Genomic DNA, 19045 nt, shown 5'->3' on the forward strand with positions numbered 1-19045 from the left:
TATGGCTCCTTATGAAGCGTTGTATGGGCGAAGATGTAGGTCTCCAGTGGGTTGGTTTGAACCAGCAGAGGTGCCGTTAATTGGTCCAGAGTTTGTTTGTGAGGCCTTAGAGAAAGTTTAGCTAATCAGAGAAAGACTGAAAGCGGCTCAGAGTCGTCAAAAGTCATATTCTGACAAGAGGCATCGTGAATTATAGGTCATGGTTGGTGATAAGGTGTTTTTTAAAGTTTCACCAATGAAAGGAGTTATGAGGTTTGGTAAGAAAGGGAATCTTAGTCCTAGATTTATCGGACCTTATGAAATTCTAGAAAAGAAAGGAAACGTGGCTTATGAGCTAGCGCCGCCCGTTGAGTTGTCCTCTGTTCATCTTGTCTTTCATGTGTCTATTCTTAGAAAGTACATTCATGATGAGTCGCATATAATACCTGCCGATACCAAAGAAATTAAAGAAGGCTTGACTTATGAAGAGCTACCTATAGAAATTCTCGATAGGCAAGTAAGAAAGCTGAGAACAAAAGATTTAGCATCGATAAAAGTTTTGTGGAGTAATCATGATTCAAAAGAGGCTACGTGGGAGGTCGAGAAAGATATGAGGAAAAAATATCTATATTATTTTGAGGAAAAAGGTACGTGAACCTAGGTTTGGTTTGGCATTTATATTTTATTTATTAAATATAAGTTAGCATGTGTTTATGTCCTTTCTAGATTATACTTAGTTGTTGAAGTAATTTAGTTTTTGTCAGAGTATATTTAGTTATTTAATAATTTATCCATATTAAAAAAAACGAAAGAGAGATACTTAAAATTGGGCATAAGGCCCATAGAGTAGTCTATACGTGAGGGCAAGGAAAGGCTTAAGCCTTGGACTAAAGTGAGACAAAAGGCTTAAAAAGCCTTAAACAAGTCAGGCTGCTAAAAAAACTCTATACAAACAAAATAGAAGGTTTAAACTTCTGTTCATTCACGCAAATCTGATATGGAAAAGAGAAACAGAACGCTAAGAAACAGAGGCAGCAAGATTATTTACGCAGACAACAAAATTCTAGGGTTCTTTACAAATCACTAATTCTTGAACTCAGGTATATAAAATTCCCTATTGTCAACTATTCTAAAGTAGTAGTAGGTAAGAATTGAAAATTTAATCCCCTTCTTTCTCTGTATCAACATTAAATTTCATGTTTAGGTGTGAAGCTTTGAATTTAATTAAAATTCACTGGTTGTTGTAGAATCAATTATTTGACGGGTATAAATTGGACTGGGGCCTACATATTGGCTCGAGGAGTTTTAAAGTGAGTTGATATAACCCTGTACTAAAGTGGTTCTACTCACAAAGACATGCCCAGTTAGTGTTTGATAAAATACTTTAAAGAGTCAAGATGTGCTTAATTGAAACGAGTGGGTATATATTGACTAAGTATATTCTAGTTAAAGCTTATGTATTTTACTCGAGAAGTATAAGCATCTATTTTTATATTCTTATTCTTTATTACACGATTTTACATGTTAAATGGTGCACAAGTTTCACACCAATAACGGACACAATAGTCGTACAACAACAAGCTTACGCAATAACCTTTATTTCAAACACTTTGAGATGTGACACATATCTACTGCCATCCTTATCTTCTGCTACTCAGAAATCCCCTCCATGTCATTATATGTCCACGGAGAAGTCCTATAAGACCGGTGTTGGAGTTTTATGTATGCAAAGAGATAATTACCTCGACTTTATGTTCACTTTAAAAAAGAAATACTATGGGAATCACTTATAAAAGTTTTGAGAGTAAGATATAAATTTTAAAAATACTTTGAATAATTCTATTTCATGCTTATGCTATGTATGCACTCAAGAATATTGATAGATCACTTTTCAAACAAGATTTAGACTTGAAAGATCACAAGAGAAGTTTTAGAAAGAAAATATTTTTGGGAGTATCCTCTATTCTGAGAAAGGGTCGTCGTCCAGGTCGAGGGTTCCTGACCAAGGCGTTGACTTTCTGAAACTACTTGTGCCAAAGTAGGGAGCACACGAGCCGAGGGTCTCGTGGCTGAGAATTTACTTAGCCAGGCTAAGGTATGATACATGAGCGCTGAGAACCATGAAGCGAGTGACATCTCATGGATTGGGCCTATTCGATCAGGTTGGGATCGAACCCGTGCCGATCACACGGTGACTAAGACAAAAATAAGTCAGGATAGTTGGAACTCCCGAAGTATAAAGTGAAGTATTGTTTTTTATATAAGAAAGAAAAAAAAAATAATTTCTTTTAGAATATTCATAAACTGCAAATATGCAATTATTTTAGAATTGTTCTTAGAAGCTTTATGTTTTCCATACATTTAGAATCTTTGCTCGTAATGTATTTTTTTTTAAAGTTTCATACCCTGTCATTGAGACTCACTGAGTACAATGGATGGTACTGACGTTCTCTTTTGGAAACCTATGTTGGTCTGCGATACAACGTAGGAACTAGTTTTGCACGCAAGCAGGCTACTGGTTAGGACTTCCCTCTCTTCCAGTGCTATTGGCGAGCTCCGCTTTTGTTCGTGGAGTATTCCTTTGAGTCATCTTTATTTAGTTATTTCTTTGTTTACTTGGAGAACTAGCCAAGCAATCTCATGTCCTGAGCAGTGCGTCAGTTATCAATAGAGACTTCATAGACACATTCAGTGGGTTGAGATTCAGATGTTTTTGATAATAACTTAGCAGTATTTCATTGGTTACTACGAATAAAGTTTTGAAATAGGTTTATTTCAGATATTTAAATTAATTAAAAGTATTTGGTTAAAGTATTGCCTTATTGAATATAAATTTTGAAGTTATAATAGATTTGATAAGCGCAGATGGTTCACCCGGTCAAGTTTAGTGATCAGGTGCCGGTCACGGCTTGTTCAGATAATGGGTCATGACATGAATATTGCCCCTCGTGACTCTACCGATAAATTATTTTCCCGTAGTTTTGATAGTGAAGATTTTGGTCCTATTTCCGAAGAAGTACCCCTTGCCTCTTTTCCAGTGTTAGTTCCTATTGATTCTTAGATTTTCTCTCCTGTTGTTGCTGCTACTGCTCCTCCCGTGGCTGGTTTCACTTTCTCAACTGTCCCTATTGCTACCACTTCTCATGTTGAAGTTGGTACTTCCAGTAGCAATAGGATGATGAAAAAGGTTACCATACAAGTCCCTGAGGATGGTAATCTTTTGAAAAAATCTGGTCAAGCCGACGTATGGCTAAAACCTCTACTTGGCCCAGCTGAGAAATCGAAGTTGGAAAGCCACAATTCCTTGACGTGGATGAATGATATTGTTCATTCATATTTGAAGGTACAAGTCTTAGATCTTTCCTTTATTTTCCTCATGATTTTTTATCTTTGTTTGATAATCACTTATTCTTTTTCTTTTGTAGATCAACTTGATAGGCACAAAGCTTATGAAGAGAATTGCCCACACTGAACAGTTAGTCAACGATTATCGTACGGAGGCAGACAACTGGAAGAAACAATACGAGGGTCTTCAGTTGGAGAAAGAAGTTTTAGATGAGGAGAAGTGTGCTTTGGAACAGCAAGTAAGAGTGATGGCGGCAGAATTGGCAATTGAAAAAGTCTCTTCCAGTCAAGTTAGCAAAGATAAAGACATACTTGAGTCTTCATTTGCTGAGAAACTTTCCAAAGCTATCGAATAGATTAGGGGTTTGAAAGAACTCCTTAATCAGAAGGAGACCTATGCCGGGGAGCTTGTTCAAACACTCACTAAGGCTCAAGAAGACCTCCGTGCCTCTACTGATAAGGTCCAGTTCGTGGAGAGATCCCTCGCCCCTTTGAAGGCTTCTTATGATGCCTCTTTGACTGAAAGAGAAGAGTTGAAGGCTGAAATTGAGCAATGGGAGAAGGACTACGAGGCTCTCGAAGATAAATTAACTCTTGACGTAAGCTGGGCTTTTCTGAACACGCGCCTCGAGACTTTGATGGAGGCTAGCCAAGAAGGCTTTGACCTGAATGCTGAGATTGCAAAGGCTAAGGAAACTATTGAAAAAACTCAGCAAAATCAGAACTTTTCCTCACCTGAGGTCGGAGTTCCCGAAGGTGATGAACTTACTCCTGGTGAAGTTGGTGTTCAAGCCTCTTCTGCTCAAGTCGAATCTTCTCTCGCTGCTGATGATGCCATATTGGATTCTACCTCTCCTGCTGCTGATAGTGTTGCTTTGGATTCTGCCCCATCGTGTTCTTAGTTTGTTTCTTGAACTTTTGATGGGAAGTTTGTTTTGTTTTTTTTTTGTTTTTTATTTTTGGAATGATTGCCTAGTTTTTACCCCTGGTCCGTTTTGGGGTTTGTAATCAAACTAATACCTTGGTTTTAATTAAGTTTATACTTAGTTTTAGCCAGGTTTATTATATAATATTTTGTTTGAGTTTATGTTTTACTCTTTGACTTGCATTTTAAAAATGCTTTATTATTTTGTGATTTTGGTATAGACACGAATTTTATAAAAGGGAGCCCTTTTATAAATGACACTAATGAAAAAGACATCTCAACTTCATATTGGTGTAAGTATATGAAAGAAATAGGAAAATATATGTTTCGAAGAGATTTCTTGAATAATTTGAGGAAGTTTCATATTTTGAACTTTCAAATTATATAACACTTTACATGTATTCAAGTAACTTTTTGTACAACATCTACAACTCTTTCATAACTGTTTTCCTTATAACAAATTTCATAAAATTCTAGGGTATATTTTGCAACCCATGACTAATCATTTCCCTTAACCTGAGTATTCGTAAGATCTTGTAATTTACATCCGCAAGTTTACACTTTATCAAAGCTTATTACAAAGGTTTTTGAATCAAGCTTGTTTTTTGGCTCTTGATTAGCTCTTGATTTTTGATTTTTGGGTTGATCCAGGATTGACTTGAATTCTGACTCTTTTAGTCTTTTTTAGTCTTCTGTGACTTTCAGTCTTCTTTGTCTTCCATAGTCCTCCAAGTGTTAGAGTTTTGAAGTATGAAATCTCGAGCACTTGATTATTCCTTCGATGTGGTCCATTTTCTGAAAAGGAAAATACATACGGGACTCGGAGATATATTTTTAGATGATGACTGCTTAACCCTTTTTATTTCCATCAAAAAGGTTGTAACCCAGACCAGGAATAATTTTGTATCCCGCGTGTCTTTCAGGTCTAATATCATCATTTGGTGTGGGCTAGCTTTTTGCCTATCATCTAAAATTGTTAGTATAATTTAACTGAACAAAACAAAATCGTAGTTAAGTGATACCTGATCGTGGGTATTTCCCTTTCTTAGAAATAATATTTCTTCAAATGAAAATCATTCCAATTCGAAGGTAACACCTTGCCGTCCATGGTTTATAATTCATAAGCATCTTTCCCAGCGATACCTCAAACTTTATAAGGATCTTCCCAATTTGGGTTCAACTTTCCTGCTCCAGCTATTTTTGTTGATTGAAAAACCTTTTTTAGAACGAAGTCCCCAATCTTGAAGTATCTGAGATGAGCCTTCCTGTTGTAGTATCGTTCAATGGTTTGCTTCTGTGCTGCCATCCTTATTAGAGCTGCTTCTCTTCTTTGCTCGAGTAAATCCAAGTTCGTTCTTAACTCTTCATCATTTGATTCTTCTGTTACTTGTATGAATCTCATACTTGGCTCTCCTATTTCAACTGGGATTAAGGCTTCTGAACCATAAACAAGTGAAAATGGTGTTTCTCCCGTGCCTGTCTTTGCTATTGTTCGATATGCCCATAATACTCCTGGTAACACCTCAGGCCAATTGCCTTTTGATTCTTCTAATATTTTTTTCAAATTATTAATAATAATTTTGTTTGTTGACTCAGCTTGTCCATTTGCCATGGGATGATAAGGTGAGGAAGTTATTCGTTTGATTTGCCAACTTTGAAAAAATTCTATGACTTTCGAGCCTATAAACTGTGGGCCATTATCACATACGATTTCTTTTGGCACTCTGAATCGGCATATAACATTCTGCCAAATAAAATCCATTACTTCCTTTTCTCGCACCTGTTTGAAAGCTCCCGCCTCTACCCATTTGGAAAAATAATCTGTTAATACTAACAAAAATCATACCTTTCCTTTAGCTTGTGGCAAAGGATCCACTATATCCATTCCCCACTTCATGAATGGCCACGGGAAAATAACCGTGTGTAATAATTCTGCTGGGCGATGCATATTATTGCCATATCGTTGGCATCTATCACACTTTGCTATAAAACTTTCTGCATCTTCCTTCATTTTAGGCCAGTAGTATCCTGCTCTAATTAGAGGTTTTACCAAAGATATACCTCCTGTGTGATTTCCACAATGCCCCTCATGCACTTCTATCATCACATATTCTGTTTGAGCATGTCCAAGGCATCTTGCTAAAGGTCCATCGAACATTTTTCGATATAGATTTCCTCGAATTAAACAGTAACGAGCAGCTTTTCGTCGATGCGTCTGGGACTCTTTTTTGCCTTCAGGTACGGTTCCATACTGCAAAAAATTAACAAGCTCGTTTCTCCAATCCCAAGTCAGATTATTGAAACTTACCTTGTTTTTATCCCGGTCCAATGCTGGATGAAATAAATGTATTATGATAGCATTTTCTGCACTTGTTATTTTCGCAACTGATGCAAGATTAGCTAGTGCATCTGCATTTTCTTCCCTGGGTATTTTCACAATCTTCCATAATTGGAATTGCCTTATCAATTCTCGTGCCTTTTCCAAATATTGTTGCATCTGTGCCTCTCTAGCTAAGTAAGTCCCCTGCATCTGATTGACTACCAGCTGAGAATCACTTTTAATCACGATTTGCTCTACGGAGAGTTCTCGTGCCAGTTCTATCCCTGCAATTACAGCTTCGTACTCTGCTTCATTGTTAGTAATTTAATTGCTTGTCTTATACTTTCTCCCGAAGGTGGAATTAAAACAATACCCAAACCTGCTCCTTTAATATTTGAGGAGCCATCAGTAAATAGAGTCCACGTACCTGGATTGGATCCGGTGAATATTTGTAATTCCTTTTCTACTTTAAAAACTATTTTTGTGCTAAAATCTGCTAAAACTTGTGATTTTATTGCAGTTCTAGGTTGGTACATGATATCATACTCACTGAGTTCTATTGCCCACCAGGCTAATCTACCTGACAATTCTTGTTTATGCAAAATATTCCTTAAAGGATAAATAGTTATTACGGAAATAGGGTGACATTGAAAGTAAGGTCTCAACTTTCTAGATGCCATAACTAATGCTAAAGCAAGTTTTTCTAAATGAGGATATCTAGTCTCGGCATCCAACAAAGATTTACTAACATAATAAATTGGAGATTGTTTACCTTTGTCTTCTCGTATCAAAATTGCACTTACATCCATTTCTGAAACTACGAGATAAACGAACAGCCTCTCACCATCTTTTGGTTTATCCAGCAAAGGAGGATTTGATAAGTATGCCTTCAAATTTTTGAGGGTTTGTTGGCATTCTTCAGTCCACTCGAACTGATTTTGCTTTTTTAGCACTAAAAAGAATTTGAAACTTTTCTCCGAAGACTTAGAAATAAATCTTCCCAGAGATACTATCCTTCCTGTTAATATTTGTACCTCTTTTTTGCTTGTGAGTATATAAGGAATTTCTTCAATAGCTTTGATTTGTGCAGGGTTTACTTCAATACCTCTATTAGATACAAGAAAACCTAAGAACTTACCTGAAGCTACGCCGAAGGCACACTTTTCTGGGTTCAATTTCATATTATAGCTGCGAAGGATCTCGAAGGTATTTGAAAGATTTTGAAAATGATCTTCCGCTCGTGCAGATTTGACTAGCATATCATCAATTAATACTTCCATAGTCTTTCCTAGGTATTCTTGAAACATCTTGGTCACCAACCTTTAATATGTGGCTCCAGCTTTTTCAAACCAAAATGCATGACTTTATAACAATAAATCCCCATGTCCGTAATAAATAAAGTTTTTTCTTCATCCAAAGGGTCCATTTTTATTTGATTATAACCTGAATACGCATATAAAAAACTCAATAGCTCATGACCTGCAGTAGAATCAATCAATTGATCTACATGCGGTAATAGGAATGAATGAATCTTTTGGACAAGCTTTATTTAGATCAGTATAATCTACGCAAACTTGTCATTTACCGTTCTTTTTTGGAACTAGCACAGTATTAGCTAACCAATTAGGATATTTTACCTCACGTAATGAACCGATCTTTAAGAGTTTTTGTACCTCATCTTGAATCACTTGATTTTTTAATGAACCTTGCTTCCTCTTCTTTTGCTTGACAGGTACGTATGATGGATCTTCATTCAATTTATGAGTCATCACCTCCGGAGGTATACCTTTCATATCCGAATGCGACCAAGAAAAACAATCTGCGTTAGCTTTTAAAAATTCAACTAACTTACCTCTCATTCCTGGGCTCAGCTTTGCTCCAATATAAACTTTTTGATCAGGCCATTGTTCGAATAGCACAACAGCTTCGAGCTCCTCAATTGTTGTTTTGATGTTTTCATTCTCCTCTAGTTCTTGAATTACATCCGGTCTCGAATCCATATCAGTTTGCTTTGATACATTTTCAGATGAGATTTGATTTACCACGTCTTCCACGAAATCCTCATTTGTATCAATGCTTTCCTTGTGTGACTACACCATTGAATTAATATTCTTAGAAGTTTGTTGATCTCCTCGAATTTGTTGAATTCCCCATTTTGAAGGAAACTTAATAACTTGATGTAATGTAGACGGCACAACATCCATGTCATGAATCCATGGCTTCCCAAGAATCACATTATAGGCCATTCCCGTGTCTATTACTTGAAATTTTGTCTCTTTGATGACTCCTTCCGCAAATGTAGTTAACATTATCTCACCATTCGTAATAACGGTTGAATTGTTGAATCCAGATAAGGAATGTGCTTTTGGTATCATCTGGTCGCCAATTTGCATTTCATTCACCACTCGCAATAAGATAATATTCACGGAGCTACCTGGATCAATCAAAACTCATTTTACATTAGTATCATGTATAAGTAAAGATATTACCAGTGCATCATTGTGAGGAATCAATAAGCCATCCGCATCTACATCATCAAATGTTATGCTATCTTCTTCCAAGGCTGGTCGAACTCGCTTTTCGTGGGTTACTGTGAATTTCGCCGTCTTTTTCGCAGTTGTATACGTTACACCGTTGACTTCTTATCCCCCGCTTATCACGTTCACTGTTCTCTTTGGAGATGGAGGTTTTGGAGGTTCTTGTCTATTTTTCATGTAAGGCTGTTTACCTTTCTCGTTGAACAGGTTTGTCAAGTATCCCTGCTTTAACAAATGTTCTACCTCACCTTGTAACAGTCTGCAATATGATGTTCTATGGCCGTGGTCATTATGAAACTCGCACCAGAAATTCGGATTTCTTCTGTTTGGGTTTGATCTCATTTCCTTTGGTCATCGCACCTTATCTCCCATACTCCTTAAAACAACTACCAACTCAGAAGTACTGATATTGAAACTATAGTCTCCAATCCTTGCATTTGTGTTGGTATCCCCATCACGCACATTTCAATCTTTTCTGAACCTAGATGATGATGAACCTGAATCTCTGTTCCTCAATCTATGGTCAGATCATACATTTTCTGGCTTGGAACGTGCGTCTCGCCCTGAGGGTCCCATATAAGGCTCGTACTTATTTTTACCGGACCTCTTTTCAGATTCCGACCGCCTCTATCATATTCTCTCATCAACCTTTGAATGAGCAACGATGTCTTCTTCAATCCGCATGTTGGTACTATACCTGTTATATACGTCATTCCATGTTATTGCAGGGAATTCTCGTAAACTTTCTTTGAGCCTACTCGTGGTTTCTGAACTTTTTCCGTTTAGATTAATCGCGAATGCCATGGTTGCCCGATTATCAGGTACTCTTGGTAGCATCATTCTTTCACACTGGAATCTATCTACAAATTCTCTGAGCAATTCTGTATCTACTTGCTTCGCTTTGAAGATATTTTCCATTTTTTTTTCAATTTTTTGAGCCCCCGAGTGTGCTTTTATAAATAAATCTGCAAGCTCAGCAAAAGAATCAATAGAATTTTCATTTAAAAGAGAATACCATGTTAACACCCCTTTCATGAGTATTTCTCCAAACCTTTTAACCAACATTGACTCAATTTCCTACTTGGTTAAATCATTGCCTTTTACTCCTGTGGTGAATGCAGTGACATGGTCACGTGGATTAGTTGTTCCATCATATTTTGGGATGTCAGGCATTTTGAACTTCTTGGGAATGGGCAATGGAGATCCAGGGTTGTTACGAATAATCACAGGTGGTACGCCAGGTATTTGTTCGATGTGGTCGTTTTGATCTTTCACCTGTTTATGCAAAGTTAGTAGTAAAGTTTGTAAATCAGAATTATTTGGTGTACCTGGTCTCCCATCACGTGACTCATTAGGAATTCCCCCGCTTCCTGAATTAGCAAGCCCTGAGCGTGGAATTTCCACAGTTGCAGTATTATTTGGGGGAGGAGTTGGTGGTACAGTTGACAGTCCCCTCACGAAAGCTTGGAGAGCATTATTCACGTGTTCATTGATCAACTGTTTCACAGCATCCTGCTCAACGGTCTGCTCATCTCCATGTTGTTCATTCGTGTGAGTAGCAGATCTTTCAGGTGTTCCTTCTCGAGAAGTGCGTGGAGATCCCTAAGGTGATGGAACTGGAGTTCCTTCTACCTGTTGGTTGTTGTCATTGACAGTTGACATGATTTGGTTGTGAAAGAGAAAGATTTGGAAAGTAAAAAGATTATCACATTTTCGGTAACGGAACCAATTTGTTTAACCAAAAAATAAGATTCTCGGTCAAATCCTATAGTTAGAAAAACTCGGGTTACTGATAATCAAGAAATTCCGTACTTTCTCAATTATATGAAAGGAAATAAACGTGACAAGAAATATGGAAATAATTGATGAAAAACAAAAGAAAGTAATTGTATTCCAGTAAGAATCAGAATGTGCCTTTATAGGTGAAATTCTCTTCCCTTATATAGGGGTTTACAAATATAACGTTTCATTCCTTTTATGTCTGAGTCATTATGAGCATTAATGACATTAAATGAACCGTTATAATTGGCGATCGTAATTGTCCATAAAGATTCTGTAACGGTTCCGATTCTTCTTCCTCATTAATTGGAGGTCCGTGAATCTTTCCTTTTTATTGTCTTGATTCATTTTATCTGTGTCTTTTCATTGAACAATTTAGGCTCGAGCAACTGCGTCCTTTCATCTCGTGAGTGATTTGTTCCTACCTCTTGTAACTCGTGCATCTTTTAATTATTACACTCCAGTTGTCATCTTCTTAGTGATCCACGTATCATGCCCTGTCAGCCACATATAATTTCACGTGTATTATTTATTTTCTACCAATACACCGGCATCTTTCCCCTTAGTCATGAACCTCCGTTGAATTTTTCATTTACTCAACTCTCGTATTTACGATTCAAAGCAAAGAAAGGATAAAATAGAAGTTACTAATTTGAAATTCAATTCTAAAGGTAAAAGTTTAAAATCAAGAAAATAAAGTAATGAGATAAGTATTTCTTCCATCGTGACATAAGCATCAATTATTATTCTATCGGCCCAAAACCTAGCTAATTGATCTTTACAATGCTTAATTACATAAAAAGCACTATGAGTTAACTTAATTAAATATTCAAATTATTTAAAAAGAGTTTGATAAAGTCGTAATTAATGAAAAAACTATTTAAACTCCCTAAATAGTAACACATACACATAAAACAGGTCGGAGGATTTTTTTTCCTTCTATATAAGCCACAAAATAACCATTCAGCTTCATAGAGATAAACCTTAAATAATTTTATAGAATTTAACCCACAAAGAAAAGAATAGAATCATCATGAAATCCCGGCTAGAAAGAAGAAAATGAGGGGGGGGGGGGGGTATACCAAGAGGACTTAGAAATCCCTAAAAATTGCAAATTGCAGAGAAAGAGTAATCTTTTCAGAGTTGCGTTTTATATTTGATGAAATAGATATTGCAAATTGCAGAGAAAACCTAATTTTTTCATAGTTAGAATTTTAAGTTTTATGAAATAATTCAAAGTCAGAAGAAAACAGGTTCTTGTCACATTGAATTAGTTTTCCTTGTCAGGTAAGACGACATCTATTTTATGGCAGAGAAAGTTACAGAAAATTAAAACACACACAAGCAAGGTACGCAAATCGAACATGAGACCTCACTTTGAAAGTTTTTGCGTACAATATTATTTGTATTTATGTATAGACATATTAAGTAGACTTTTCAGGCGAAGACGCCGCTTTCATGTAGTTAGTATCGAGTGCTTTCTTTGTTTCGATTATTTTAGACTACTAATGTGGAGAACGTAGCAGTTTTTTCTCCAAATATGATATTTCTAGCACTTTATTATATTTTCAACTATTTAAAAATTTGTTTCTCGAAATGTAAGTTTGTATAAAAAGGTTGAGAAATGATGTTCGAATATTTCAAATAGATAATTAGATGACTAAGTCTTCATACTAGGAGCCTTGCCATTCTTTTTGGGACAAAAGGAGTACGCCAATCAAATGTTTAAAACGATGAATCAAACATTCAATAACTGATAAGTTATGCTTCTTTTGTTTTGATGATTTGACAAATCTCACGAGAGAACCGAATAAGGATATGATACAATTAGTTCCCTTGCATTCAGAGTAACTAGTTAGATGTCTAGTTCAATTCTCAATGAAATCAGATAAGGGAACAACAGAGGGAACAGATAGGGATCAGTTCCACTGGTCGTCGAGCAGTCAACTCTACAGTTGTAAAAGCTGCTGTACTCTACCGTCTAGTAGGCTGCTGTACTGTACCGTCTGCCAGCAGTACATCAGTACCACTGTAGCTTTTCTCTAACACTTGCAAATCAAAAGATAATATTCCCTCAAGTGTTAGCCACCACCCCTCTCAAGAACAAAGCTGCTGCAACCTCAAGTGTAGCAACCCCTTTGGGAGGGTGCTACTTAAGAAACAAATCTAATTTACTACTTACAACATTAAGAAGATATTAATTAAAAAATATTCAGAATAATTTAGTAGCGGAAATAGGCCCATGCGATGAGGTCCAAAGTGCAATATTTTTATTTTCGAAAATACTCTTCATAATTTTTATATTATTTTTTAAAAATAAAATACAATGTCAAATAAGGTGATATAACCCTTCTTGAATAATCAACACGTTAAAGCAACTTTCTAACAAAATTATACTTTCTTTTGACATCACTGCAAGTTTGTATTGTACATAAATTTCAAACTATCGGGTATAAAAAGGAAAACTAGTTTTCTCCTTTGTACATATATATAAGACAAAGTGTAAATTTAACATATTACAAGACTTGAGTTATTAACACACCTTAAAACAACAAAATAAGTTACCAAATTCAAGTTACAAGATTTTGGTTTTAATATCCAAGCCTCCAAATAACATACAGAAGTGTGACATATATATCATGTACAAGTCCCAAAACTATACAAAACTATGGTGCATATGTAAATGTGATCTCTATAAGTACTCCCAAAAACACTACTTCATAAGGCCGTCTTCAAATTTCATCCCGTACATTACCTACGATAGAAAACAACTATCGCTACGCATAAAGCTTAGTGGCGTATAAACTTTGGGGGCTTGGAGCTATTAACTTCTCCAATTCTCATTTTTAGTCATAGGTAGCTCAAATAAAATATAATTTTAAATAAGTAAATAAATATATCAAAAGTAGCAAATATCAACCCTTGAAGTGTTTTCAATTATCAAAAACTATGTTCAAGATTCAAGAGTTGAGAAAGTCTATACTATCAATCCAAGAAAGCTTGTCAAAAATCTATTTTTTTCGCCCAATATGTACGTCATGCCATCACACTAAGCAAAATCAGATATCAAGATAGACCGAAATCCAAAATCAAGTAGGGTCAAAACCCAACAGTCAAGAGAATCAAGAACCATATTAAAAATGGCTTTCTAGTTCGTACTTAACATGGACAAGTTCCATAATTTAAAAAGAACTACAAATCCAAAGTCAAGATGGCAAAAGATCCAAATCAAGATGCATGCCAAGATGAGTGACAACGTCACTGGCACAAGAAGGACAAAGTCCCAACAAGAATGCAAAATGATCAAACAATCCGTACGAGTGGGTGATTTAGTAAATATCTTGCAATACTTGATATAACACGAATACAATGCTATTAATTGAAGAGAAAAAAAAATAAAATATCAGGTTATTTCAAAATATTCCAGCAAGTAAAAAGAGTACAAAGTTTATACACAAACCTTGGTGTTTTACCACAAAATAGTTCAACCACAACTTGAAGACGTTCGAATCGTCTACGCCCTAGACAAACCAAATCCGTCCACTTCCTCAAACATTTCTCCTTAGCTTTTATAAGGATATATATACCTTAAATACATAATAAAATATCTATATAAGTTTAGTGATTTAACATGTCAAACTAAACATGATATTGGTAAAAATTACCAAAAATATTTGAAACAGAAATTCTGGATAGTATCATTGTCTCGTGTTGTGACTCAGATTTGAAGATAAAAAAGGACAAACTAGACTATGTGGTCTTCTTTACAATTGTAGATATGTGTCTTAGAGTTTCAGAACATCTTGAATCACCCCCATATCAATTTTGTACAAAGAGTTATGCTAAACTTACTAACAGTAGTACAGGGAGGGTTTGTAAAACAGAAAATCTGGGCAGCACCTGCCTTGTACTTTATTACCTATATTCGGGTAAATAAAAGACAAACCAAATTTTGATTCTTTCATAAGAGTTATAGATCTATGAAATAGATTTCCAGAAAGTCCTAGATCACTTAAAACGGAGCTCTATACAACAAGATATGAAAAAAACACTAATAGCTGTCTAGTGTAAAAACGGGTTTAGTAAGTTACCACAAAAGAGAGGAGCAACTTGAGCTTCACCAAGAACGAATTTTGCTGGTTGGTTTATTGGAAATTTATGGTGGTTTTCATGAAATTTTCAGGTGATAAGAAGGAGAGAGGTTAGGGGTGTTTTTCCTTTTCTTGAAAGAATGAAAATGGGGAGTTTATGGAAGACTAAGTCAATCAAAGTTGTCTTTAAGAATTTTGGATAAATATGAAATAAAAATGGCTGCCCAACTACTAAATATCCTTAGATAAATACAAAAGAGTGACAGCCCAAAAATTTAATTATAATATATTTAACAATAATTCATCAAAATAATATTAAGTGTTACGCATAGCAACACCATGGAACTTCTTTGTTAGTATTAACATAACCTAGAGTAAGGAATTTTCATGTATTATAAATTTCACGTTTAGGAAGTGCGAAGTAAAAATATTTCCTCATTATAAAGATGTTCAATCGAAAATGCAAATATTAGTAAAAATTTGGGGTGTTACAACTCTCTCCCCCTTAAATAAATTTCGTCCCGAAATTTACCTGGTACTAGTCCCTAAACAAATGTGGATATTGAATTCGCATATCCTCTTCTCGCTCCCAGGTAGCTTCTTCGCCAGAATGATTTTTCCAAAGAACTTTCACTAAGGGGATGCTCTTGTTTCTAAGATCCTTTAACTCACGCGCTAAGATTTGGATTGGTTCTTCTCCATATGTTAAATCAGGATTGACTTCTATAGATTCAATAGGAAAAACATGAGATGGATCTGAGCGGTATCTTCTAAGCATAGAAATATGGAAGACGTTGTGGATCTTGTCTAACTCTGGTGGAAGAGCTAGTTTATAAGCAACTGGGCCTAGGAGTGGCATGTGGACCGGGCCCGGTCCTAAGTGGGCTTCGCGGGCCCGATCCTAAGTGGGCCGGTCCTAAGCGCTCCCGGGCTTCGCGGGCTTCTCATTGGAACCGGTGCGGGACCGGGACCGGGACCACGAACTAGCGGTTCCGTGTTAAGTGGGCCGGTCCCGGGCCTAAGCGGGCCCAAATGGTCCTAAGCGGGCCCAACGAAAACTTTCTATTTTTTAAATTATTTTTATACAAGTTAGAGAAAAAAAATGGTAATAAAAATATCTAAGGCAATTCCTAATAAATTATATTATAGAATTGTCACCTAAATTTTTTAATTCAAATTTAAAGACAAAAATATTGTAAAGAGATATTCAAAGCAATGCGTTATAATATATATATTATACTATACTATATATACATCTTAAGATATATAAGCTATATTCGATTTACTATATATATACATCTTAAGATTTATACATTAATATTCGATTTATATACTATATATACTGTCACGACCCAATTTCACCTATAGGTCGTGATGGCGCCCAACACTACAGTTAGGCAAGCCAACTAATAAGTCATACGTACATTGGTTAAACTTTTATTCCAAGAAAATAATAAAATACCAACTTCTACCAATGTGTGTGTGCCAAGACCCGGTGTCACAAGTGCATGAGCATCTAGTAGATTATACAAAACTCCAAATACTGTCTGAAATGAAATAGACAGAATATAAATATAAGAAGAGACACTGGTAGCTGCAGAACGGCTCAGAAAGGCAGCTCGCCACTATGCCTCGGGATGACGTGGGTATGTGATGATAGGTCCTCCACTAGCACCTGTCTCAGATCCTGCACAAAAAGTGCAGCAAGTGTAGTATGAGTACGTAAACAACGTGTACCCAGTAAGTATCAAGCCTAATCTCGAAGTGGTAGAGACGAGATGACCGACTTTGACACTCACTATGGGTCAATAATAATAACTGAAATAAAACTAGAATATTTAAATCAGCATGAATTTACAGAATTTACAATAATTTGCTTAATCAACAGAGATAATCAAATTCCTTCAAATGTAACAATTCTCAATATATTAATTAAATTCCTTCAATTCAGAAAAATTCCAATTTATCAATTTAAATCTCATTTACAGGAGTAACAATTAATTCCATAAACAAGCAAGAATAATAATTCATTAAATTTCAAGAATTTTTCAATTTATTAATTAGCTTCTCAAGCTGAAATAAATTATTAAAGTATCGTGTAATTATTATTATTAAGCACAATTTCTGCCGAGGATGTACGGCCCGATCCAGAGTGTCGTGTACACTGCCGAGGGACGTGCGGCGCGATCCATAGATGCATCTATCCTGCCGAGGCGTTCGGCCCGCTCCACAAGAAAGAAGGACATTTTCTTACGTGCCTCCGGAAGGACAGTATGTTTATTATAAGATAAATTTGGGAGGAGAACAATTTATTTTGACAATTAATTGATTTAAATAGAAATCAAGCCTATGAGATTTTCATCCTTTAATATCTTTATCAAACAATTCACAATATATTCATATACATATCAATTAATATTAATTAATAAAAGAATACAATTTACACAAGTAATACATGCTTTGATTCCTAAACTACCCGGACTTTAGCATTAATAGTAGCTACGCACAGACTCTCGTCACCTCGTGCGTACATAGCCCCCACAATTAGCAACAATTATTTAATCTTAATCACCTATGAGGTAATTTTCCCCTCACAAGATTAGAAGAGAGACTTACCTCGTCTTGCTCCAATTTAATCCACTATAAGGCCTTTTTCACGATTATCCAACTCCGTCTGGCTCGAATCTAGCCAAAATAATTCGATACAATCACTAAATATTATAGGAATCAATTCTATAAGAAAATACTACATTTTAAAGAAAAGATCCAAAATTAATTAAAAATTCGCCCGCGGGGCCCACATCTCGGAATCCGGCAAAAGTTATGAAATCCGACAACCCATTCAATTACGAGTCCAACCATACCAGTTTCACTCAAATTCGACTCCGAATTGATACCGAAATCTCAAAATTTCGTTTCTATGAGATTTCTTAAATTTTTCCAAATTTCAATCTCAAAATACTAATTAAATTGTGAAAACAATGATATATTCGAGTATATTGATCAAATCCGAGTTAGAATCACTTACCCCAAATGTCTTTCCTTGAAAATCTATCAAAAGTCGCCTCTGTTCAAGATCAAGTTTGTCAAAAATGGCAGATGGGTTGAATGCCTCTGTTTTGTTTTATAACTTACAGATCTGCCCAGTTCGATCTTGGGAGCTCGATCTGTCCAGTTCAATCTTGGGAGCTTGATCTTGGGAGCTCGATCTCAGGAGCTCGTTCTCGGGAGCTCGATCTCGGGAGCTCGATCTCGGGAGCTCGTTCTCGGGAGCTCGATCTCGGGAGCTCATTCTCGGGAGCTCGATCTTGGGAGCTTGATCTCGGGAGCTCGATCTCGGGAGCTCGTTCTTGGGAGCTCGATCTCGGGAGCTCGATTTTGACAGGCAGCCCGATTTTGACAGCATTTCCAGCAGAAAAATTGCAGCAGCTAAGTCCTACTTTTGATCCGTTAACCATCCGAAACTCACCCGAGGCCCTCGGGACCTCAACCCAAAACACCAACAAGTCCTAAAATATCATACAAACTTATTGGAATCAAATCACATCAAACAACGCTAAAATCACGAATCATGCTCCAATTCAAGCTTAATGAAACTTAGAATTTTCAACTTCTACATTCGATGTCGGAACCCATCAAATCAACTCCGATTGACCTCAAATTTTACACACAAGTCATAAATTACATAATGGAGCTATGAAAATTTTCGGAACTGGATTCCGACTCTGGTATCAAAAAGTCAACTCCCCGGTCAAACTTTTAAACTTTAAATTCCTATTTTAGCCATTTCAAGCCTAATTTCACTAAGGTCTTCCAAATAAAATTCCGATCACGCTCCTAAGTCCAAAATCACCATACGGAGCTGTTGGAATCATCAAAATTCTACTCCGGGGTCGTTTTCTCAAAATGTTGACCGAAGTCAAACTTAGCACTTTAAGGCCAACTTAAGGAACCAAGTGTTCCGGTTTCACCTCAAACACTTCCAAATCCCGAACCAACCATCCCCGCAAGTCATAAATCATTACAAGCACCTACGAAAAGTTTTATTTTAGGGAACGGGGTTCTAAAA

General features: G+C 36.2%; 1 long non-coding RNA gene across 1 annotated transcript; it reads right to left on the reverse strand.

Moving 5' to 3' along the window:
* Positions 1-12656: 12656 nt before the first annotated feature.
* Positions 12657-15150, reverse strand: LOC142173801 (uncharacterized). Its single transcript, XR_012703154.1, has 3 exons — positions 14977-15150; positions 14346-14472; positions 12657-13640 (listed from the first exon to the last, which is right to left on the reverse strand). It is a non-coding gene; the product is annotated as an uncharacterized LOC142173801 (long non-coding RNA).
* Positions 15151-19045: the final 3895 nt, after the last annotated feature.

This window comes from Nicotiana tabacum, chromosome 19 (genome assembly GCF_000715075.1).
Source record: "Nicotiana tabacum cultivar K326 chromosome 19, ASM71507v2, whole genome shotgun sequence".
In the NCBI taxonomy this organism is placed as follows: domain Eukaryota; kingdom Viridiplantae; phylum Streptophyta; class Magnoliopsida; order Solanales; family Solanaceae; genus Nicotiana; species Nicotiana tabacum.